Here is a 25,122-nt window from a genome sequence, read left to right on the forward strand (position 1 = left end):
AACAGCTCAGATTTGGGGATGTTTCCTGGTCCATGTGGTCAAGAATGTAGTTAACGTCAATGTTTTCCTTTTTTAGGCCCTCTTTGTGAGATTCAAGATAAATATTTTCTATTCAGTTTAGTCAGTCTTACAATTTCTTCCTGTTACTGCTATCACTTTTACACTGGGACTTGTTAATAATGGTGATATGTAGAAAAAAAACTGATCAAAATATCAAGGAGACAGAAAGTCTGATTTGGTTCCAAAATTAGCTTTATATATCTGAGCCTCACTATTTCCTCAAGTATAGAAGACAGGTCTATACCTCCTCTGCTTCCCTCATTGAGTTGGCTTAAGGATTAGTGAGAACACAGGTAACAAAGTGATATGACAATTCTAAGGCAGAACACCAGCATAATGTGCAAACTTGTGATCACAGATGAATCTGTACAGCAGAATGACCTATAGGTCATCCTCAAAGGCAGATTGTAAAGCATTCACAGGAATATGATGATGAAAAAACATTCAGTCAGAAACTTTCTGCACGCCCAAGCAGTTATTTGTGCAGTAAAGCATATTAATTTCACATTAGACCAAATAGTCTCCAGTTACTTTCATGTGATGAAAAGTCTTTTAGGCATATCTGATCTCTGTTTAATACTATGCTGATCTGTGTGAGAATTAACAGTTTAAGGCATGGTTTGTGACATAATTTTTCTTGTTTTGTTTATTTGAGGCGGACTCTTATGTAACCCAAGTTGGTGCTTAGCTTATGATTTTCCAATCTGTACCTCCCCAAAGTGCTGGGATTACAGACATGCACCAGTATGCCTGATTAACATTTATTCTATTTTTACTTTAAACAGTATTTTAGTTTTTGAGAACTTCATAATGATCATTGTATCTATACTGCTCCCACCCCACCTCAAACTTCTCCCATGAACCCCAACCAAAGCTCATGGACCCTTTTAAAATTGTGAGTTGCCTATGCCTCCCAGAGTGCTGGGATTACAGGTGTGTGCCACCACTGCCAGGCTGAGATCAGACAACCTTATTAGGAGCTTGTCCCTAAAGAAAACAAATTACTCCTCTCTCTTAGCAGTCATAGACTTCCTGTGGTTCTTCATTGAGGGATGAGACCATGAGGAGTTTGCCCTGTCCTTGCAGGGGAACAACTGATGTTTTCATTATGTTGGTCTTGTTCAGGTAACCATATTGTTGAAATTTTCTGGGTGCAGTTTCCCTGTCATACAATATCTGACAATAGGCTTCCTGAAACTCTGGCTCTTCTAATCTTTTATTCTTGAGAAATACTAAGAGTGGATGTTAACTATTCTTACCACAAAAGCATAGCTTTGTGACATAATACATACATTAATAAACAATGTAGGTTCTGTTATGTAGAAATTCCTCAAAATATTGTACTGTATACAACAAATACACAGTATTTGTTTTGAGACAAGAATTATGGAGCCCAGGCTAGTTTCAAACTCTTAATCTTTCTGTCCCAGATCTTTAAATGCTAACATTATATATATGTGTTATCATGCTTGATTATATATACAACATTATCTTCAATTAAAAGAAAATAAGTGCTGGAGAGATGGCAGTTAAGGGCAGTTATTTCTTTTGAAGAGGACTCAGGGATCTGGGTTCAATTTTCAGCACTCACATAATAGCTCACAACCAGCCAATCTGACATATAGGTTCACACATAGAGCACATATACATGTACACAGGGAAAACACTCATACACACAAAATAAAATATCTATAAATAAATATTAAAATTTATATTTGCTTGCATGTATGTTTGTGCACCAACTGCATGCTTATTCCCAAAAGAGGCCAGAAAAGGGTTGATCTTTTGGCACTGAAATTACAGACAGTTATGAGCCTCCATGTGGGCACTAGGAATCAAACCTAGGTCATCTGGAAGAACAGACTGTGCTCTTAACCACTGAACTGTATCTCAGCCCCATAAACAAGATCATTGAGCCCAGAAAAGGTACACTTTAATAAATAAGAACAAGATGAAACAAAAGACCTAATTTAGGCAGAATGAAGACTTAGTAAATCTTATCCTGTGAAAATCAAACTGATAAAATTATTTAAAGAACCACTTCAGAACTCTAAACATTAACCAGAAGTATGAAATTCAGTGAAAAGTATTTGCTTGGGAGAAACTATTCAGCCTTAGTTAAGAACATTGGGATCGTTCCACTCGGGGGCTCACCTCTCTTTTTCTTCCTACCCACTTAACTGAGGTACAGTCTGTGATAATCATTGTCTTTGATGCTGGGTAGAGGTGGCTAACTTGATATAGAATTTTGTTCAAACCCAAGTGTCCATGGTGTCTGTTGTAAACAGTGGTGACTTGTGTTTAAAAAGAAAAAAATCAAAAGACCAGTATTATACTTCCAAGAGCTGGGCTTGGTGTAATTTGAGTATTTGGAAGAGATGTTAAGAAGTACCAATAAGTTTTACAAAAGTAATATTCAGTGACTTTATATACAATTTATTTTATTTTATTTACATTGCAAATGATTTCCCCTTTTCTGGGTCCCCACTCCCGGCAAGTTCCATAAGCCCTCTTCCGTCCCCCTATTCTTCCATCCACCCCTTCCCACTTCCCTGTTCTGGAATTCCCCTATACTCTTGCACTGAGTCTTTCCAGAACCAGGGGCCACTCCTCCATTCTTTTTGTACATCATTTAATTTGTGCATTATGTCCTGGGTATTCAAAGTTTCTAGGCTAATAGCCACTTATCAGTGAGTGCATACCATGATTGATCTTTTGAGACTGGGTTACCTCACTTAGTATGATGTTCTCCAGCTCCATCCATTTGTCTAAGAATTTCATGAATTCATTGTTTCTAATGGCTGAATAGTACTCCATTGTGTAAATATACCACATTTTTTGTATCCATTCCTCTGTTGAAGGACACCTAGGTTCTTTCTAGCTTCTGGCTACTACAAATAGGGCTGCTATGGACATAGTTGAGCATGTGTCCTTATTGCATGCTAAAGAATCCTCTGGATATATGCCCAGTAGTGGTATAACAGGGTCCTCAGGAAGTGACATGCCCAGTTTTCTGAGGAACCGCCAGACTGATTTCCAAAGTGGTTGCACCATCTTGCAATCCCACCAGCAGTGGAAGAGTGTTCCTCTTTTCCCACATCCTCACCAACACCTGCTGTCTCCTGAGTTTTTGACCTTAGCCATTCTGACTGGTGTGAGGTGAAATCTCAGGGTTGTTTTGATTTGCATTTCCCTAATGATTAATGATGTTGAACATTTCTTAAGGTGTTTCTCAGCTCTTCGAAGTTCTTCATGTGAAAATTCTTTGTTTAGCTCCGTACCCCACTTTTTAATGGGGTTATTTGGTTCTCTGGGTTCTACTTTCTTGAGTTCTTTGTATATATTAGATATTAGCCCTCTGTCGGATTTAGGGTTGGTGAAGAGCCTTTCCCAGTCTGTTGGTTGACGTTTTGTCCTTTTGACAGTGTCCTTTGCCTTACAGAAACTTTGTAGTTTTATGAGGTCCCATTGAGGACCAATTCTTGATCTTAGAACATGTTCTATTCAGGAACTTTTCCCCTGTGTCCATGTCCTCCAGGGTCTTCCCCAGTTTCTTTTTGATTAGTTTCAGTGTGTCCCGTTTTATGTGGAGGTCCTTGATCCATTTGGAGTTGAGCTTGGTACAAGGAGATAAGAATGGATCGATGCACATTCTTCTGCATGCTGACCTCCAATTGAACCAGCACCATTTGTTGAAAAGACTATTTTTTTCCACTGGATGCTTTCAGCTCCTTTGTTAAAGATCAAGTGACGATAGGTGTGTGGGTTCATTTCTGGGTCTTCAATCCTATTCCATTGATCCGCTTGCCTGATATTGTACCAATACCATGCAGTTTTTATCACTATTGCTCTGTAGTAGAGTTTAAAATCTGAGATATTGAATCCCCCTGAAGTTCTTTTACTGTTGAGAATAGTTTTAGCTATCCTGGATTTTTTGTTATTCCAGATGAATTTGAGAATTGCTCTTTCTAGCTCTATGAAGAACTGGGTTGGGATTTTTATGGGAATAGCATTGAATCTGTAGATTGCCTTTGGCAAGATGGCCATTTTAACTATATTAATCCTGCCAATCCACGAGCATGGAAGGTTTTTCCATTTTCTGAGATCTTCTTCGATTTCCTTCTTCAGAGATCTGAAGTTCTTGTCATATAGGTCTTTCACTTGTTTGGTTAGAGTCACCCCAAGATACTTTATGCTATTTGTAGCTATTGTGAAGGGGGTCATTTCCCTAATTTCTTTCTCAGTCTGCTTATCCTTTGAATATATAAAGGTTACTGATTTGCTTGCGTTGATTTTGTAGCCAGCCACTTTGCTGAAGTTGTTTATCAGCTGTAGGAGTTCTCTAGTAGAGTTTTTAGGGTCACTTAAGTATACGATCATATCATCTGCAAATAGTGATAGTTTGACTTCTTCCTTTCCAATTTGTATCCCTTTGACTTCCTTTTGTTGTCTAATTGCTCTAGCTAGGACTTCAAGAACTATATTGAAAAGATATGGAGAGAGGGGGCAGCCTTGTCTAGTACCTGATTTTAGTGGAATTGCTTCAAGTTTCTCTCCATTTAGTTTGATGTTGGCTACCGGTTTGTTGTATATTGCTTTTACTATGTTTAGATATGGGCCTTGAATTCTTGTCCTTTCCAAGACTTTTAGCATGAAAGGATGCTGAATTTTGTCAAATGCTTTTTCAGCATCTAATGAAATGATCATGTCCTTGTACTAAGCTCAAATCCAAATGGATCAAGGACCTCCACATAAAGCCAGACACTCTGAAGCTAATAGAAAAGAAACTGGGGAAGACCCTTGAGGACATCAGTACAGAGAGAAAATTTCTGAACAGAACACCAATAGCATATGCTCTAAGATCAAGAATTGACAAATGGGACCTCATAAAATTACAAAGTTTCTGTAAGGTAAAGGACACCATCAAAAGGACAAATCGGCAACCAACAAATTGGGAAAAGATCTTCATCAATCCTACATCAGGTAGAGGGATAATATCCAATATATATAAAGAACTCAAGAAGTTAGACTCCAGAAAACCAAACAACCGTATTAAAAAATGGGGTACAGAGTTAAACAAAGAATTCTCACCTGAAGAACTTCGGATGGCAGAGAAACATCTTAAAAAATGCTCAACTTCATTAGTCATTAGGGAAATGCAAATCAAAACAACCCTGAGATTTCACCTTACATCAGTCAGAATGGCTAAGATTAAAAATTCAGGAGACAGCAGGTGTTGGAGAGGATGTGGAGAAAGAGGAACACTCCTCCACTGCTGGTGGGGTTGCAAATTGGTACAACCACTCTGGAAATCAGTCTGGCGGTTCCTCCAAAAACTGGGCACCTCACTTCCAGAAGATCCTACTATACCACTCCTGGGCATATACCCAGAGGATTCCCCACCATGTAATAAGGATACATGCTCTACTATGTTCATAGCAGCCCTATTTATAATAGCCAGATGCTGGAAAGAACCCAGGTATCCCTCAACAGAAGAGTGGATGCAAAAAATGTGGTATATCTACACAATGGAGTACTATTCAGCCATTAGAAACAATGAATTCATGAAATTCTTAGGCAAATGGATGGAGCTGGAGAACATCATACTAAGTGAGGTAACCCAGACTCAAAAGATGAATCATGGTATGCACTCACTAACAAGTGGATATTAACCTAGAAAACTGGAATACCCAAAACATAATCCACACATCAAATGAGGTACAAGAAGAAAGGAGGAGTGGCCCCTTGTTCTGGAAAGACTCAGTGAAGCAGTATAGAGCAAAATCAGAACAGGGAAGTGGGAAGGGTTGGGTGGGAAAACAGGGGGAGGGAAAGGGACTTATGGGACTTTCGGGGAGTGGGGGTCCAGAAAAGGGGAAATCATTTGAAATGTAAATAAATATATCAATAAATTAAAAAACAATAATAATAAAAAGAAAGAATGGTGTTAAGTATCATGGAGCCTTCCTTATAACAAATTGATACTGATTTACTATTAGTTCATATTATGTACATTTACTTAAGCAACTGAGATTCTTTGTTTTATATCTCTTAGCTATACAGTCTGGCATCACATAAGAGATATGTCCCTGAAAAGTATAAGCACATTATATCACATTTTAAGTAGCAATAGAATAAGCTTTGAGAGTTGAAGGGATGCCTTGACCATTAAAGTCTAGGCTCACAATCAAAAATATAAGAATGAAATTTGAAAAAAAAAAAAGAAATGATCATGTGGTTTTTTTCTTTGAGTTTGTTTATGCAGTGGATAGCATTTATGGATTTCCTTATATTGAACCATCCCTGCGTCCCTGGCATGAAGCCTACTTGATCATGGTGGATGATCGTTTTGATGTGTTCTTGGATTCGGTGGGCAAGAATTTTATTTAGTATTTTTGCATCGATATTCATAAGGGAAATTGGCCTGAAATTCTCTTTCTTAGTTGGATCTTTGTGTGGTTTTGGTATCAGCATAATTGTGGCTTCGTAGAAGGAGTTGGATAGTGTTCCTTCTGTTTCTATTTGGTGGAATAGTTTGAAGAGTATTGGTGTTAAGTCTTCTTTGAAGGTCTGATAGAATTCTGCACTGAAACCATCTGGTCCTGTGCTTTTTTTTTTTTTGGTCGGAAGGCTATCTATGACCCCTTCTATTTCTTTAGGGGTTATGGGTCTGTTTAGATGATCTATTTGATCCTGGTTTAATTTTGGTATTTGGTATCTGTCTAAGAAATTGTCCATTTCCTCCAGATTCTCCAGTTGTGTTGAGTACAGGCTTTTGTAGTGGGATCTGATGATTTTTTGAATTTACTCAGTTTCTGTTGTAATATCCCCCTTTTAATTTCTAATTTTGTTAATTTGGATACTGTCTCTGTGCCCTTTGGTTAGTCTGGCTAAGGGTTTATCATCTTGTTGATTTTTTCAAAGAACCAGCTTTTGGTCTTGTTGATTCTTTGTATGGTTCTCTTGGTTTCTACTTGATTGATTTCAGCCCTGAGTTTGATGATTTCCTGTTTTCTTCTCCTCCTGGGTGAATTAGCTTCTTCTTGTTCCAGGGTTTTCAGTTGTTCCGTTAATCTTCTAGTGTAAGCTCTCTCGAATTTCTTTTTGGAGGCACTCAAAGCTATGAGTTTTCCTCTTAGCACTGCTTTCATTGTGTCCCATAGATTTGTGTATGTTGTGCCTTCATTTTCATTAAATTCTAAGAAATCTTTGATTTCTTTCTTTATCTCTTCCTTGACCAAGGTATCATTGAGTATTGTTCAGTTTCAATGTGTATGTGGGCTTTCTGTTGTTTTTACTGTTACTAAAGACCACTTTTACTCCATAGTGATCTGATAGGAGGCATAGGATTATTTCAATCTTCTTATATTTGTTGAGGTCTGTCTTGTGACCAACTATATGATCTATTTTGGAGAAGGTACCATGAGGTGCTGAGAAAAAGGTATATTCTTTTGCTTTGGGATAAAAAGTTCTATATATATATCTGTTAACTCCAATTGGTTCAAAGCTTCAATTAGTTTCATTGTCCCCCTGTTTAGTTTCTGTTTTCCTGATCAGTCCATTGGTGAAAGTGGAGTGTTGAAGTCACCCACAATTATTGTGTTAGGTGCAATGTATACTTTGAGCTTTAGTAAAGTTTCTTTTATGAATGAGGGCGCCCTTGTATTTGGGGCATAGATGTTCAGGATTGAGAGTTCTTCTTGTTGGATTTTTCCTTTGACCAGCAAGTAGTGACCTTCCATGTCTCTTTTGATGACATTAGGTTGAAAGTCAATTTTATCTGAAATTAGAATGGCAACTCCGGCTTGTTTCCTGGTTACATTTGCTTGTAGAATTGTCTTCCAGCCTTTTACTCTAAGGTAGTTTTTGTCTTTGACATTGAGGTGTGTTTCCTGTATGCAGCAAAATGTAGGGTCCTGTTTACGTAACCAGTCTGTCAGTCTATGTCTTTTTATTGGGGAATTGAGTCCATTGATGTTAAGAGATATCAAGGAGTAGTGGTTATTGCTTCCTAACATTTTTGATTTTAATTTTATACATGTGTGGTTATCTTCTTTGGGTTTGATGAAAGAAGCTTAATATCCTGCTCTTTCCAGGGTATAGTTTCCCTCGTTGTAATGGTGCTTTCCCCCTATTATCCTTTGTAGGGCTGGGTTTGTAGAAAGATATTGTGTAAATTTGGTTTTGTCATGGAATATCTTGGTTTCTCCATCTATAGTAATAGAGAGTTTCGCTGGGTATAGTAGTCTTGGCTGGCATTTGTGTTCTCTTAGAGTCTGCATGAGCTCTGCCCAGGATCTTCTAGCTTTCATGGTCTCTGGTGAGAAGTCTGGTGTAATTCTGATAGGTCTTCCTTTATATGTTACTTGCCCTTTTTCTCTTACTGCCTTAAGTATTCTTTCTTTGTTTAGTACATTTGGGGTTTTGATTATTATGTGATGGGAGGTATTTCTGTTCTTGTCTAGTCTGTTTGGAGTTCTGTAGGCTTCTTGTATATTCATGGGTATCTCTCTCTTTAGGTTAGGGAAGTTTTCTTCCATAATTTTGTTGAAGATATTTGCTGGCCCTTTAAGTTGTAAATCTTCACTCTCATCAATACCTATAATCCTTAGATTTGGCTTTTTCATTGTGTCCTGGATTTCCTGGATATTTTGGGTTGCAAGCTTTTTGCATTTTGCATTTTCTTTAACTGCTGAATCCATGGTTTCTATGGTATCTTCGGCATCTGAGATTCTTTCTTCTATCTCTTGTATTCTGTTGTTGATATTTGCGTCTATGGTCCCTGATTTCTTCCCAAGGTTTTCTATCTCCAAAGTTGTTTCCCTTTGTGCTTTCTTAGTTGTTTCTACTTCTGTTTTTAGATCCTGGAAATTTTTGCTCAGTTCTGTCATTTGCTTGTTTGTGTTTTCCTCTAATTCTTTTTTTTTTTTTTTTTTTTTAACAGAGCTGAGGACCGAACCCAGGGCCTTGCGCTTGCTAGGCAAGCGCTCTACCACTGAGCTAAATCCCCAACCCCTTTCCTCTAATTCTTTAAGTGATTTTTGTGTTTCCTCTTTCATGTTTTCTGCCTGTTGATCAAGGTTCTCCTGTATTTCTTTAAGTGATTTTTGCATTTCCTCCTTATTGGCTTTTGTATTCTCCTGAATTTCTTTCAATGATTTTTGTGTTTCCCTTGTAAGGGCTTCTAATTTTTGATCCATTTTCTCCTGAATTTCTTTAAGTATGTCTTTCATGCGTTCCTGTACTAGCATCATGACCAGTGATTTTAAATCCAAATCTTGTTTTTCTGGTGTGTTGGGGTATCCAGGACTTGCTAATGTTGGAGAATTGGGTTCAGATGCTGCCATAATGCCTTGGTTTCTGTTAGTAACGTTCCCACGTTTGCCTTTAGCCATCTGGTTCTCCCAGGAGTTAGATGGTCTTATTGTCACTGGCTGGTGCTTCAACCTACTGTGGATCTTTAAGATTATCTCTGCACCACTGGATGACTGGGTTTCTTCTGGCACAGATTACTGATATGCTGGCTTCCTCTTTTGTGCCTTTGGAGCCCTTCTCAGTCTTGCCTCAAGCAATGTTATACTTAGGTTGTCAAGGTCAACCAGGTATTCTCTGTCTGCTCTATTATGGAACGAAGATGTTGTGGTGGGGGTCACTCCCTCTGTTGATTCTCACATAGGACACAGGTCCTGTGATGGACTGGCTTGCAGATGAACCGCTTATGTGCTCAGTTCCTGAGTGCAGGCAGACCCCTGGCAGATTGCACCACCAGAAATCTAAAGCTCAGGGTGATATAGTATCTTTTTGTGTCTCTGCAGGCAGCGAGTATGGCTGCAGGGCTTCTCTCCTTCCCCAGCTCCCTGGGCAGGATACAGGCCCCAAGCCCGGTGGGCTGGCAGACAAAAGCCACCTACGTGCTCATTTCCTGAGTGCAGGCAGACCTCTGGCGGTTTGCGCCACCAGAAATCTAAAGCTCAGGGTGATATAGTACCAAGTGATCCTTTTGTGTCCCTGCAGACAGCATATATGGCTGCGGGGCTTCTCTTCTTCCACAGCTTCCTGGGCAGGACCCAATTTTAATTCTTATTATAAGCGAAAGACAATAATGCAATAGGCTAAAAGGACACAAAGTCTGCATATAGCAAACTACAAAAGTGGTTCAAATATCCATATATGGTTTTAATGAAGTATGCATTTCCACATGAATACACTTACAGGTATGTCAATAAATACTACGCCAAATACTTGTCTTGCCATCAGCTTTATAAGTGGTACCCTTTCGGCTACTGAAAGCATATGTTCTTAGAAGCTTTAATTTCATTGAGGAAGGTAGGGCCACTAAAACTTAACAAGTATGTTATAAGCCCCTAAAGGTCTTAAATAAAAAAAACACTTCAACATAGAAGCACTTAACTTAAAACTTTTAGTTTCTTAAAAAAGAAAAAGAAATACTGCACATTAGAAAAGAATATTACAGCCAGGCTGTGGTGGCGCACACCTGTAATCCCAGCACTCTGGGAGGCAGAGGGCAGGCGGATTTCTGAGTTCGAGGCCAGCCTGGTCTACAGAGTAAGTTCCAGGACAGCCAGGGCTATACAGAGAAACCCTGTCTCGAAAAAACCAAATCCAAAAAACAAAAGAAAAGAAAAGAAAAGAAAAGAAAAGAAAAGAAAAGAAAAGAAAAGAAAATTGCAACAGATGATCTATTAAGGCAGAGAAACACGCTTATAAAAATGTAGTTCCTTGGGCTGGAGAGATGGCTCAGTGGTTTAGAGCACTGACTGCTCTTCCAGAGGTCCTGAGTTCAATTCTCAGCAACCACATGGTGGCTCACAGCCATCTGTAATGGGATCTGATGCCTTCTTCTGGTGTGTCTGAGGACAGCTACAGTGTACTCACATAAATAAATCTTTAAAAAAAAACTGAAAAAAAAATGTAGTTCCTTGAAGAAAACACAAACACTCTCAGGTCCTTGTTGCCTAATAACTTCAGAATACTGGGTAACCAACCCTTAAAATGGTAAAAGAGGCAAAAATCAAAAGTAAAGGCAGCAATACCAGTGATGACACCCTCAGCTCCCTTACTAGAGCCTTGTTTTAGATACGCATCCTCCATTGCCTGAAAGTGACAGTGAAGCGCTGGGTGAGGAATTTGATAATCAGTCTAATCTTGAACCCTCTCTGCTTTTTGATGAGGACTTAGGAAAGCCTATGAAAAAGCTAACTTTACAGCCAAGGCAAGCTAGGGCAGGGCATGGAAAGGAATTTGTTTAGCAATCCAGACTAGAAGAAGCATTTGTGTATCATACTTATTTTCCCCACTAAATTGTCTTCTACAGATGTTATAGCGCAAGAGGATAAATTTTTGGGATGGGTTTATTTATACCACAAGGACCATACAATACTAACTGCTTATCTTACTTTTCTTGTTAAATTAGTAAATCAGGAGATGATCTGATGTCAACAATTAATAGGAATTGATCCTTGTTGTATTGTTTTACTCTTGCAGTCGGTTCTTAAGAACATTACAAAAACTCTATGGATTTTAAACTTTTTTCCATTTAACTATGGAAGGATAGAAAATCATTATCCAGCTTCAGGCTTAGGTTTTTCAAAACCTACTTTTACTAAGGGCTCTTAAATGCTCCGACCTCCCTTCTATCCCACCACCCTCCAGAGGTAGTGGAAAGGAAAGGTTAATAGAGTAAAGGAGGATGTGGACCTGTTTGAGTAAAGGAGGATGTGGACCTGTTTAGAAATAGTTCTTTGGTGTAAATCCAATCTGCATTGTCAGGATATCAGCAGCTCAGTTCAATCCACTCAAACACCATTCATGAATCAGCAATGGCAGGTTGATCCAGAAACTACAAGGCTCTGCCAATTGGCCCGAATCCACAGAAGTAGCAAGAAGGCACTGGAACACCACCAGAAGTTTTTCAGTCCATTTCTCTCAATACCATCCAGTGTTGTCGATGAAGATAGTGTCAGTAAAGCCCAATGATGACCAGTAAAGAATGGCAAGGTGTACCAACACCATCTAGCATCACCCATTGTTGGTTGGGATATATATATATATATATATATATATATATATATATATATATACACACACACACAATTTTCTATATTCTTTGTTTACAATCCAAAAGCTTTTCCCTTTCCGAGTTCCCCCCTCCCCATATGTCCCATAAGTCCTCTTCTCTCCATCCATTTTCCTGTCTTTCCCCCTCCCTTTTCTCTGTCCTGGTACTCCCCTACAATGCTGGATCAAGCCTTTCCAGGATTAGGGTCCTCTTCTTCCTTCTTCATGGGAATCATTTCATATGCTAATTCTATCTTCAGTATTTAGAGCTTCAGGGCTAATTAATATCTACTTATCAATGATTGCATTCCATGTGATTTTGTGATTGGGTTACCTCGCTTAGGATATTTTCCAGTTCCATCCATTTGCCTAAAAAATTCATGAATTCATTGTTTTTTAATTGCTGAATAGTACTCCATTGTGTATATATACCACATTTTTTGTATCCATTCCTCTGTTGAGGGATATCTGGGTTCTTTCCAGCTTCTGGCTATTATAAATAAGGCTGCTACGAACATAGTAGAGCATGTGTCTTTATTGCATGCTGGAGAATCCTCTGGGTATATGCCCAGGAGAGGTATAGCAGGGTCCTCCGGAAGTGTCATGTCCAGTTTTCTGAGGAACCGCCAGACTGATTTCCATAGTGGTTGTACCATCTTACAATCCCACCAGCAGTGAAGGAGTGTTTCTCTTCTCCACATCCTCGCCAACACCTGCTGTCTCCTGAGTTTTTATCCTTAGCCATTCTGACTGGTCTGAGGTGAAATCTCAGGGTTGGTTTGATTTGCATTTCCCTAATAGCTAATGTTGAGCATTTCTTAAGGTGCTTCTCAGCCATCCGAATTTCTTGAGGTGAAAATTCTTCGTTTAGGTCTGTACCCCATTTTTTAATAGGGTTATTTGGTTCCCTGGGGTCTTACTTCTTGAGTTCTTTGTATATATTGGATATTAGCCCTCTATTGGATGCAGGATTGGCGAAGATCTTTTCCCAATTTGTTGGTTGCCGTTTTGTCCTTTTGATGGTATCCTTTGCCTTACAGAAATTTTGTAATTTTATGAGATCCCATTTGTCAATTCTTGATCTTAGAGCATAAGCTATTGGTGTTCTGTTCAGGAACCTTTCCCCTGTGCCTGTGTCCTCATGGGTTTTCCCCAGTTTCTTTTCTATTAGTTTCAGTGTGACTGGTTTTATGTGGAGGTCCTTGATCCACTTGGAGCCGAGCTTAGTACAAGGAGACAAGGATGGATCAATTCACATTCTCCTGCATGCTGACCTCCAGTTGAACCAGCACCATTTGTTGAAAAGGCTATTTTTTCCCACTGGATGTTTTCAGCTCCTTTGTCTAAGATCAAGTGACCACAGGTGTGTGGGTTCATTTCTGGGTCTTCAATCCTATTCCATTGGTCCACTTGCCTGTCCCTGTGCCAATATCATGCAGCTTTAAACACTATTACTCTGTAGTATTGCTTGAGGTCTGGGATACTAATTCCCCCAGAAGTTCTTTTACTGTGGAGAATAGTTTTAGCTATCCTGGGTTTTTTGTTATTCCAGATAAATTTGAGAATTGCTTTTTCTAACTCTGTGAAGAACTGAGTTGGGATTTTGATGGGGATTGCATTGAATCTGTATATTGCTTTTGGCAAGATGGCTATTTTAACTATATTAATCCTGCCAATCCATGAGCATGGAAGATTTTTACATTTTCTGAGGTCTTTCCAAACATCACCTGTTCTCTCAAGCATCCGCTCTAACAAAATATCACATGTTTTTTTCCCAGGTTACCTCCAGAGAACACCACATGTCTGTTTTTAGCAAAACATCTTCCCACGTGTCTTCATCAGCAAAAGCATCCTCTTGTAAGACAGTTTCCAGAAAAACATCACATGATGCAACTGAGTGTCCAAAGAAACCAGAAATTTCCACTTCAACCAGCTAGTAAGCTATGGGAGTTTTTCACATGAACTGTATTTGTGATTACAAAAATTGTCCAACCTTCTCCTATTCCAGAGACACTTATTTTATTGATGGCTCATTTAATGGTATAGGTCCAGATATTGATCAATCTATTAGTTCTTGTTTTTCCTTATCCCAACAGGTGAAACTGGCTGTTTTGATTCTTCTATTATGGTTAATTCATAAACCCTTAAATATCATTTCAGATTCTGCTTATGTTGTAGTATTATTTCCAGCAGTAGACTCATACTTGTGCACCCTAACCTCCCTGGTTTTATTGCAGAAGGAAATAAGAAAGCTGATGTGTTAACATGCCCTATTTTATTTCTCCAGAAGAAAATTGGGAATGGGGTATACATCTGTCATTGTAGTTGGATCCAGTGAAACATTATGAATTCTTCTTTGGCTCTTCTGGCCCCAGTTCATCAAGGATGATGGAAGAGGGTGAGGAGACAGTGTAATTCACCAGAAAAATAGCAAATCTCTGGCTAAGGGCAAAGGAGATATCTACCATATCATCAGAAGTTATGTCTGCCCCACCCTGGGCCAAGTTATGGCCCTATTCATCAAGGGAGAAGTTATCTTTACTAATGACTCAGTGTTTATGGCTGCACCTTGGGACTGTAATAGGCTCATTCATTCATGTAATTTCATGCATTTAATTTCATGCATTTAATTTTCCTTGGAGTTTGAATCACTTTCCATTTGCATAGGACATCATGATACTTATATTTCTTTCTTTTTTTCTTTTTTAATTTTTTTATTCGATATAATTTATTTACATTTCAAATGATTTCCCCTTTTCTAGCCCCCCCCCCCCACTCCCCGGAAGTCCTGTAAGCCCCCTTCTCTTCCCCTGTCCTCCCACCCACCCCTTCCCACTTCCCCGTTCTGGTTTTGCCGAATACTGTTTCACTGAGTCTTTCCAGAACCAGGGGCCACTCCTCCTTTCTTCTTGTACCTCATTTGATGTGTGGATTATGTTTTGGGTATTCCAGTTTTCTAGGTTAATATCCAATTATTAGTGAGTGCATACCATGATTCACCTTTTGAGTCTGGGTTACCTCACTTAGTATGATGTTCTCTAGCTCCATCCATTTGCCTAAGAATTTCATGAATTCATTGTTTCTAATGGCTGAATAGTACTCCATTGTGTAGATATACCACATTGTGGTGGCGCACGCCGGTAGGATTTGCTGAAGGAGGCAGAGGCAGGAGGATCACGAGTTCGAGGCCAGCCTGGGATACTTATATTTCTATTAAAGGCAAGTATCAGCTTGTGTTCTATAAGATAGTAGAAACTACAAATCTATGGGTCTCCTTCCATTCTATTCTTTAGATTTTTCTAATCAATATAATAACAGCGATAGAATTAGTCATATTTTGGATATTTGCTCTTAGTGGCAGAGTACTAGACAATGCTGTCACTGTTCTAATACTATTCATTATGTTTATAATTTGCTTGCTTATAGGACACTCATGCACCAAATGACAATTAGATTTCTGTACAACAATCTCAAATCAAAACCACCCTGGATCTCCTGCAATTAAAAAAATAGAAAGGGGTGAGTGTGGGAACATAGAACAAGAATTGTTTCATGTGAGGGGCATTTTGGGTGCTTCTGAGAAAATTCCAAGAAATCAAGAATCTTGTGACTTCAGTTTCTTCAAAATATGGAATTGTTCCTAGACTGTGTTTCCATGTCCTACCCATCTGTAGAGGGTAAGAGTGAACTCACTTTAGATTATTCATCACAACTGGATATTGCTATTAATTTATATTCTTCTATGGAGAAACAAGAATTTATCATGTGTGGCTTGTACATTTTAGTCTCATGAATCATCTTAAGCCATAGAGTACAAATACTCTCAGGTTCATATAAAGTTGTCTATTGACCAAGACAGTAGTCCATCTCATTATCGCCTCCATTCTCCCATTAGAGTGGTAAGTGCTGTAGTATCAAGAAGACAATATCTGCAATTTGCACTTGACCTTGTCTTCCAATTTACATTGTGTTGTGTCATTTCAGTGATAAACTCTATGAATAGCCTGTTGTTGCCCTGTGTCATGGAGATCCTGTAGTTTTGGATCTGTAGAATGGGCCCCTTCAGACACTCCAGCAATGATAGGGTAGATGTTAGGGTGGGCCAATTGAAAGTCCTAGATCTGGGTCTGAGAGGTATCAGAGATGGCAGCTGCACTGGCTCTCATGCTCTTGAGGCCAGCTCATCTGTAACCCTGCTGCCCAGGCGAGGAGTAGGGCCTGTTCCCCTGAGTGCTGCAGTCAGTGAGGGACATGGCCAGTTCTTCCACTCTCATCATCCTGGGAACAGTTTTCATCTGCCACAAATGGGGAGGGATGAGGGAGGGGAGGAGAGTGTCTCTCCCTCATCTGTGTCATCTCCCAACAGACAGAGGTAGAGCTGGTTCTCCTGTGCCTTGGGCCTGTCTCACCTGTAGCTCCCATATTCAGGGGCCAGCTCTACTATGTTACCCAGGCAAGGTGCAGGCTCTGCTCTCCGGAGTGCTGCACCAGGTCTGGGGCAGGACTAGTTCTCTTCTCTCATGTCCCTAGTGCCAGCTCTCCCACTTGTCCTAGGTGGCAAGGGGCGAGGGTAGGGAACACTGATACATGGCAGACAAGAGGCAGGGCCAGCTCTCCCACACTCACACCCTTGAGACTGGCTAACCCGAAACTTCCAAAATGTGCAGGGCCCACTCTCCCAAGTATTGTGGCTGGCTATGAGCAGGGTCAACTCTCCTGTTCTCATGCCTCTAGGGCCAGCTCTTCCATGATGACGCCAGTTCTACACAGCCCTCAGACATCATGTCCCCAGTAGCATTCCAGACCAGGGACATCTGCCCGGCCTTTGGGGACAACAGACACCTACTTCTGCAGAGCCACGGACCCAGACGTGGCCCCCAGTGTCAACACAGGCCAGGACTTCACCGTGGTCCCAGGTGGCACCACCAGCGACTCCCATCAGGCTGCTCCTCACTACCCTTGAGTCTCCAGCTCTGTCTCTCTTCATTGTGCACTCATCTCTTTCTCTTCCATCTCTCCACCACTTGCTTACTCCTCTTAGTGGCACCCAGGGTCTCTGAGTGTCGGGAGTAATTTCAGGAGTGATCTCAAGAGTGCAATGCGCTACCAGGCAGGGTTCATCTCGAGCATGGTCTGCCCCACCCCCAGGCCTAAGGGGTACCAGACTGGTGTTCATCTCCGGCTAGCTCTCTGTCTGGGCCCCAAGGTACCAGTCTGGTGGTCATTTCAGTCTCGCTCCTCTACGGGCCCATCCTAGTGACCATCTGTCTCAGGCTTATTCCTGCCTGGAGCCTGTGGTCCCAGTGGGGGTTCTTCTAGTGCCAGGCTTGTTACCATCCTGGGAACCAGTCCACACCTACCTGGCGCCTGAATCGTGGTCATCTCAGGCTCCCTTTTTTTTTCTTCCAGGAAACGTTAGGCTACTAATCATTCAGATATCAATCGGTTAGAACACTAAGCTTAGACATAGACTCTCTCCTCTCTGCCACCTACTAACACACATGTGACACAGCAGTCACATCTGCATTGCTTCCAGGAGCAGGGCTTTTAAAAACTCATCTTGCCTTTAATGCTTAGCCATGTAGTTCAATCTTATTTCCAGATAAGAAAACTGAAACATGGAGGAAAATGGTTTTTATGTGTTTGAATTTAATGTAGTAGCAGAGCTAGGAGTAGAGCCCAGGTTTCATGATTAATAATTTGCAGCTTTATCTCACCCTGCCGCTAACATTAAATTAGTTCTAACAATGATGTTTCATATAATAGCTTTTCTAATTTTGTCTTCAAAATGGCATCTTTCTCCGAATGAAGATCTAAGTCTTTTCAAGGTAGTTTATTGATTTTCTTAGTTGGAAGCCAAATAAAAAGACATATATTAGCAGCATCTGAAGTGACCTCTAAAAATAAAAATGAGAACTATGAAGATGGAGCCAGGTCTGGTGGCACACTCCTTTAATGTTAATTCTTGGGAGGCAGGCATAGATGAACTCTGTGAGTTCAAGGCCAGCGTGGTCTACATAACCAGTTCCAGGACAGCCAGGGCTGTTATACCATGAAACCTTGTCTCAAAAATCCAAAACCTAGAAAAGCAAAGCAAACCGGAAAAAAACCCCAAACCAAAAACAATCAAAAACAAAAACAAACAAACAAACAAACCAAAAACCCCAAACCAACCAAACCAAAGGGAAAAAAAAACACACAAAAAGAAATATGTAGATGTGTGCTTGTATCTAATAAAAAGCAGTAGTTGTTAAGCAAGACTTGACTGTTTATTGCTACTAAGACTTCATAAGTGTGTTCTTTAATCTTCATGACAAGCCTGAGAGGGATACCACTGCTATCCTAGAACACTAGGTTATGTAGTTACACTCCCCAACTCTGCTCTCTGCCCCAGTGTGTGTGGTGTGCTGGGCTCAAACCCAGGGTCATGTGCTCAATCACTGAGTTACATTGCTAGCACTATACATTGGTTTTGGGGCAGAGACTTTGGAACACAGAGATTAAAGTAATTAATCCTAAATACCACCAGTATGCTCTGACACCTGATTCCAAAATGGGAGGCAGAATAGAAGATATTTGGGAGTGACATTTGGCGACATTGATTTGGTGCTATTACATCCCAGGTTCTAATGGACAGTAGCAATTTCACTTTATATGTGATTGTTATTTTAATCTGCTACTGGCAGACAGGTGTTATGGTGCATACCTATAAATTCAGTACTTTAGAGACCGAGGCAGGAGGAGTTCCAGTTAGTGCCTCAGGCTCATCACAAAACAAAACCTAGAGATGGAGATATGGTTCAGTGAGGCCCTGGTTACCTGTAAACACCCACACTGAGCAATGCACGGATGCCTATAACTCCAGTTTCAGGGAATCCAACACCGTATTGTCTCCTCAGGTGCCTGGGCATATATGGTACACATCCAGAAAAGCATGTGCTTGAACATAGAAAAAACAAAGACAAATGCCGGTGAAAGTGTGGGGAAAGGGGACTCTCACTCATACATGACTGCGATCTTGTACAGATACTCTGGAAATGAGTGTGGAGAATTCTCAAAAAGCTAAAAATTATTTTGGTTGTCATTAGGGAAGAATTAAAATGAGCAAAGAATGCAAAATGCTCTTCTCCATCATAACCCTTGATTTCAAAGAAACATTTGTCATTTGGTGAGACTGCGATGTTGGTTTACTATTTCTTGTGACTAGGGGATCATAACAGAAATAAATTATATGAAACTAAACTAAACCAACCTAAAACTTAATCTCTGACCCAGCTATACTACATCCTACTCCACAGACACGTGTGCAGCCATGCTTACTGCTGCCCTAGTCTCAAAAGCTGGGAAATGAAAACCTAAATGTCTTTCAACCGAAGAATGGATAATGAAACTGTGGTACATCTACACAGTGAAATCTGACTCAATTGTAAAGAAAGATAAGAAATCATCAACTTTTGAGGTAAATGGATGGAAATAAGCACATTTTACTCAGTGAAGTAATGCAGACTCAGAAAGTCAAACATCACGTGTTCTTTTTTATGGTCCTGTTTCAAAATCCTTAGATGTGAGTATATAACCTGGGGGAACCACAGAAACCAGGAAAACAAAAAGTGACCAAGGGTGGCAGAAGAGCATTAGAGAGGAGGATAGAAGGGTCATGTGATGTGAAGAGGAAAGGAGGGGTCTTTTTTTTATTGATATATTTTTTATTTACATTTCAAATGATTTCCCCTTTTCTGGGTCCCCACTCCCCGCAAGTCCCATAAACCATCTTCCCTCCCCCTGTTCCTCCATCCACCCCTTCCCACTTCCCTGTTCTGGTATTCTCCTATACTCTTGCACTGAGTCTTTCCAGAACCAGGGGCCACTCCTCCACTCTTTTTGGCCATCATTTAATTTGTGGATTATGTCTTGGGTATTCAAAATTTCTAGGCTAATATCCACTTATCAGTGAGTGCATACCATGACTGATCTTTTGAGACTGGGTTCATATTTAAGAGCACTGACTGCTCTTCCAAAGGATCTTGGTTTTGTTTCTACACTCATGTGGTGCCTTATAATCACCTGCAACTCCAATTCCAGAGTTTCCAATGCCTTTTTCTGACCTCCACCTATATCAGGCACCCAAATGGTGCACATTCATGCATACACACAGGCAAAAGCACTCATATGCATAAAACAAATCTAAACAAACATATTATCTTAAAAGCTAAAAAAATTAAAACAAGGGCTGAAGCTATGACCCAGCATTTAAGATAATTTACTGATCTTACAGGGGATCCATGTTTGGGTTGCAACACTTTCATGAGGTTCACAAGTGTTAAAGAACAGCTGACTCCATTTTTTTCTTTTTTTTAGTCAATGTTAGACTCCAATTTATTCCTATATTGTTCTTGATGGTGTTTTTTTCTCCTCTCAGATCATGTCCTCAGTTAAAAATCAACTTTATTTTTTGATGTATTCTTCCTCAATAATATTGTGTTTCACAAGTCACAAATTGATTCTGCTTTGCATTGTTTGTTACTGGAACCATCTGATCATAAACCCACCACATGTATTTTTCCCATGATTATGAAAATAATGCAAACTCCACTTTTGTAATCACTTGCTTGCTCATTATGAAAGACCTTCCTGCTCCTAGTCTGAGCAGATTTCTGGAAGTTTGGCCTGACCATAAAAATAATTTTTTTACCTCTTAGTGTTAGCTCCTGAATTATGACACACAACACTGGCATTCATATCTCCAGTTCCAAGGGACTCAAAACCATCTCTCATCTCCATGGGAACCAGGTACACATGTGGTACATACCTATACATTTGAGCAGAACACTCTAACACATAAAATAATAAAACAGAACTGCCAAACATCTGGACTCACACCCATAAACAAACTGACCATTGGCTATTTATTTAAACTATTAAATTGAGCCTGTCCATTTAATTTGTGGACTACTAGAGAAAAACAGGCACTTTACACTTAAATTACTTGTTTTCATAAAATCTAACACAATACCCAGCACAAAGCTAGTTATTTCTTTCATATAATTAATGTCAGAATTAATATTTATCATATTTGTAATATATTATATGTAGTTAGTATGGTATTTGCTAGAATATTCAGTATGTTTTTTGCTAGAAATAAGTATCTTGACTTAGAAACCTGGGTTCAGAAACAGACAGACACAAAGGACTTTATCAACTTCTGTGGGGTGATGGCATGAAGGTTATCATGCCATCTTGAAGAAGTGAACTATAATTCTATGTCCTAATTTTCTTATATGTAAGATAGAAAAAATACCTTTGCATAGTTTTGAGAAATTGTTATTCATGTACAGTAGCTGTCACCTAGTATGCAATAACAATGATAGTTACTGTTCGCATCATTGCAGAAAAAGCAGATTAAGAAAACTTATTATTAAGTGAGGAAAATGCTTTATAGGATTCATGCTCCCACTCAGTATAGTAATTACAAATCTGCAAAACCTCTGAAATTCTATCAAATTCTGAGTACATTACATTTTGTGGATAAGACTCAGTGACATAATTAGATATCAAGGTGATTGTAGCCTGAAAGGTTTAATAACTATGCTCTCAAATATTTTCAAATGTAAAACTATTAGAAACAGTACCATAATAATCTGCTATTGTCTAATATGAATTATCCAAAGGCTCATGTATTAAAGACTTGTTTGTTAGCTAATGAATGGGTTTTTGAGAAGTCACTGGGTCATGATATTTCATCAATGGATGCATCCACTGGTGAATTCTTCCCATATTATTGGGAGGTTGTGGAAACTAGGATGTAGAGCTTATTTGGAGGAAGTAGGTTATCAGTGTGTGCTCAAGAAGGATACATTTTATCTTCAGGTGATTCTGTATCTCAGTTTCTTGGCCATGAGGTAAGTACCATTGTTTTGCCATACCCTCCCCATAAAGATGTTCTGAAAAAATAAAAACAAAGCAACAACAAAAGAAGCCAAAACAAACAGCACCAATAATAGGAGCAAGTGACCATGGACTGAAACTTCTGGAACCCTGGTTTCAGTCTCCCATGACACATATTAAAGAGAAAAAAACCCAATATAATGTATTTGAAATAGAGACTGCCTCATCATCTTTTGATGCTACAATAATCTCTGAACTAATAGTGAAGAGTTTAATTCTTTGATATTTTTACTTAGCAAGTTAAAATTTCTGTGATTCTACAAAATTTCTAGGTATAAAATCCAACTGAAACTCACTAAATTAAGACAATAGTGAAATAGCACAGGTAAAATACCATTAGAAGCTTAACTGAAGTAGTGACAATGGACTTAGAAAGGTACAAGTAGCCAGGCAGTGGCGGTGCACGCCTTTAGTCCCAGCACTCTGGGAGGCAGAGGCAGGCGGATTTCTGAGTTCAGGCCAGCCTGGTCTAAAGAGTGAGTTCCAGGACAGCCAGGGCTACACAGAGAAACCCTGTCTCGAAAAACCAAATCCAAGCCAAACCAAACCAAACCAAACCAAAAAAAAAAAAAAAAAAAAAAAAAAAAAAAAAAAAAAAAAGAGGTACAAGTATTTAAAGTAACCAGAAGGACATGAAGTGACCAGTTGCTGACATGACATGGGTGACTAGGTGGATGGCAAGATTAAATCACTGTGATAAGGCACACTCAGATGGTAAAATAATCTTGACTAATTTGGTCTGAGGATGTTGCAGAATGTTCAAGTAGATGACCGGTCTATAACTGGAAATGTATTGTATATGCAGGAACTTGGGAGACATTTGTGGAAAATCAAGGGGTAGCTGGAGTGATGAATGGAGGTTCCAATGGGAGGAAGGGCACTCATTCATAAACATTTTTCAGTTTCTTTGAGTAATGATATTCAAAACCAAGAAGTGGTCATTGACTTTTGTATACCACAATGACTTGTGGTTAGTCAGAACTCTAGGCTCTGGTGAGCAGTTCAAATGTCTGAGGACATAAAAGACTAATTTCTTTTCTAGACACAGCAAGTATCAACATATTGGAAAGCTGTAGTTGGACAGAAGCTGGGAAGTCATGATTCACACAGTTAGGGACCATGGCTGCACAGTAAATAGGATAATGTGGGAACTGCAGGGAATTATGGAAAATCTGACAGTCTTAGGTACCAGGCAAATCAGTATTTATTACTTTCAACAAACAGCTTTTACACTTTGAGAGGAATGTTTCTCTGCAGCCTCCATCTGAACCACAAATGAAGAATATCATTTACTTTAACATTACTTGAAGAAGGGACAGACTAGAGAATAATTTCCAAATTTGACGGGCACACAGAATTCTAGCCCAGTGCTTCTCAAACGTTTCCATGTATACACATCACTTAGGGATCTGGTTGAAATCCATATTCTGATTCAAAATTGGCACAGATCCTGGCACTCAGCATTCCAAACACGTTATCAAACGATGACAATGATGTTGGTCTTACTCAAAGTGTTGCTGTGTTTCAGTTCTATGACAACTTGACATTGATTTGTGCATTTGTTCTCCAACAGGATACTGACTTCTGGTAATTCTTTTTTTCTCTATGCTGCTTTGAAAGGTAGCTTTATACCTTGATCTAAATACAAATACACCTGGGCTTTTATTTTGCCTATTTTTCACTTTACTTATTCAGAAATTCATTTTTTTAACATTCTGAGATGGATTGTAAGAAAACCTGCTCTCTTGCTAGAGACAGTTTGAGAAACACTGCTCTAGACACTGAAGAACTGTTTAAGATACAAATTCAATTAGAAATGTTTTTTAATTCTGTTACATATGATTCTAAAGCAGTATTTTAAACTTTTCTTTTATTTATTCCATAAACAATAACAAAGCTCAGCTAGGTAACATTATGACAGTTTCACCATACATTCAGTCACAAATATTTAAAACTTTTTTCAACAAGAACAACAAAACCAGAGGTGTTACAAGAATAATTTACAAGAAATTCTATAAAACAGCAAGAAGCTCACAAATGTTCATTTTCTTTTCACAAGATCACTACACTCTTTCACAACATATTTTCTGTTACAAAATTCCCAACAAAAGTGTTTTTTTCTTTGTATTGAGGTTTCTAAAACCAGAAACTTTGAAGTAAATATCCTTTTATTAGCACATAGTGGTGCAGAAAAAGGAAAACTCTCACATACAGACACTTCACAGCACTTTTCTAAGAAAAATATACACTTACAAAATATGTTACAAATTGGCACACTTAAAAATATACAAGATTTTGTAGGCGTCTTAAGAGTGATCCTTAAGCTTTATACTTCAATTGACTCTACAGATTATTTATAAAGCTTAACTCTAAAAGAAAAAGGCAAATAATTTCCTAACTTTAAAGTTGGAGTGTCATGTGTCAAACAGAAACAGGTTACATTCATAAAAAGGGTCTCTAAATGCTTTTACTTTAAATTTTCTTAAATGCTTAAGGGGCTTGGCGAAGAAGAAAAATGGGGATAATCATTTTCTTTAGCACCATAAAGCATTTCACTCACTGAAGAGGTGCATTCAATTCTATGGAAACTAAAGTTTAGTAAGTACATTCAAAACTCTGTAGGCAGCAAACTCCAGTCAGTGCTACAGCTATCCCAGTGGAGACTCTGAAGCTCTCTACCTCCCTGGGAGTGAAAAACAAAAGGCCCCTTTATGTTTTCATTCAAGCCTTTTTCCTTTGTGCTGTAAAACTAGGCATCTCTCAAAGAGGCAGAAAGTTTTCAGTATCTCCTTCCTCCCTCCCTTCCTCCTTTCCTTGGTTCTTTCATTTGTTCGTTCATATATGTTCCTTCCTTCCTCTCTCCATCCCTCCCTCCCTCCCTCCCTCCCTTCCTTCCTTCCTTCCTTCCTTCCTTCCTTCCTTCCTTCCTTCCTTCCTTCCTTCCTTCCTTCTTCCTTCCTTCCTTCCTTCCTTCCTTCCTTCCTTCCTCCTTCCTTCCTTCCTTCCTTCCTTCCTTCCTTCTTCCTTCCTTCCTTCCTT

General features: G+C 39.3%; 1 non-coding gene across 1 annotated transcript; it reads right to left on the reverse strand.

The window, feature by feature from the left end:
* Positions 1 to 17,549: 17,549 nt before the first annotated feature.
* LOC127675918 (small nucleolar RNA SNORA17) lies at positions 17,550 to 17,681 on the reverse strand. Its single transcript, XR_007975595.1, has one exon. It is a non-coding gene; the product is annotated as a small nucleolar RNA SNORA17 (small nucleolar RNA).
* Between the last annotated feature and the right edge of the window lie 7,441 nt (positions 17,682 to 25,122).

This window comes from Apodemus sylvaticus, chromosome X (genome assembly GCF_947179515.1).
Source record: "Apodemus sylvaticus chromosome X, mApoSyl1.1, whole genome shotgun sequence".
Lineage (NCBI taxonomy): Eukaryota > Metazoa > Chordata > Mammalia > Rodentia > Muridae > Apodemus > Apodemus sylvaticus.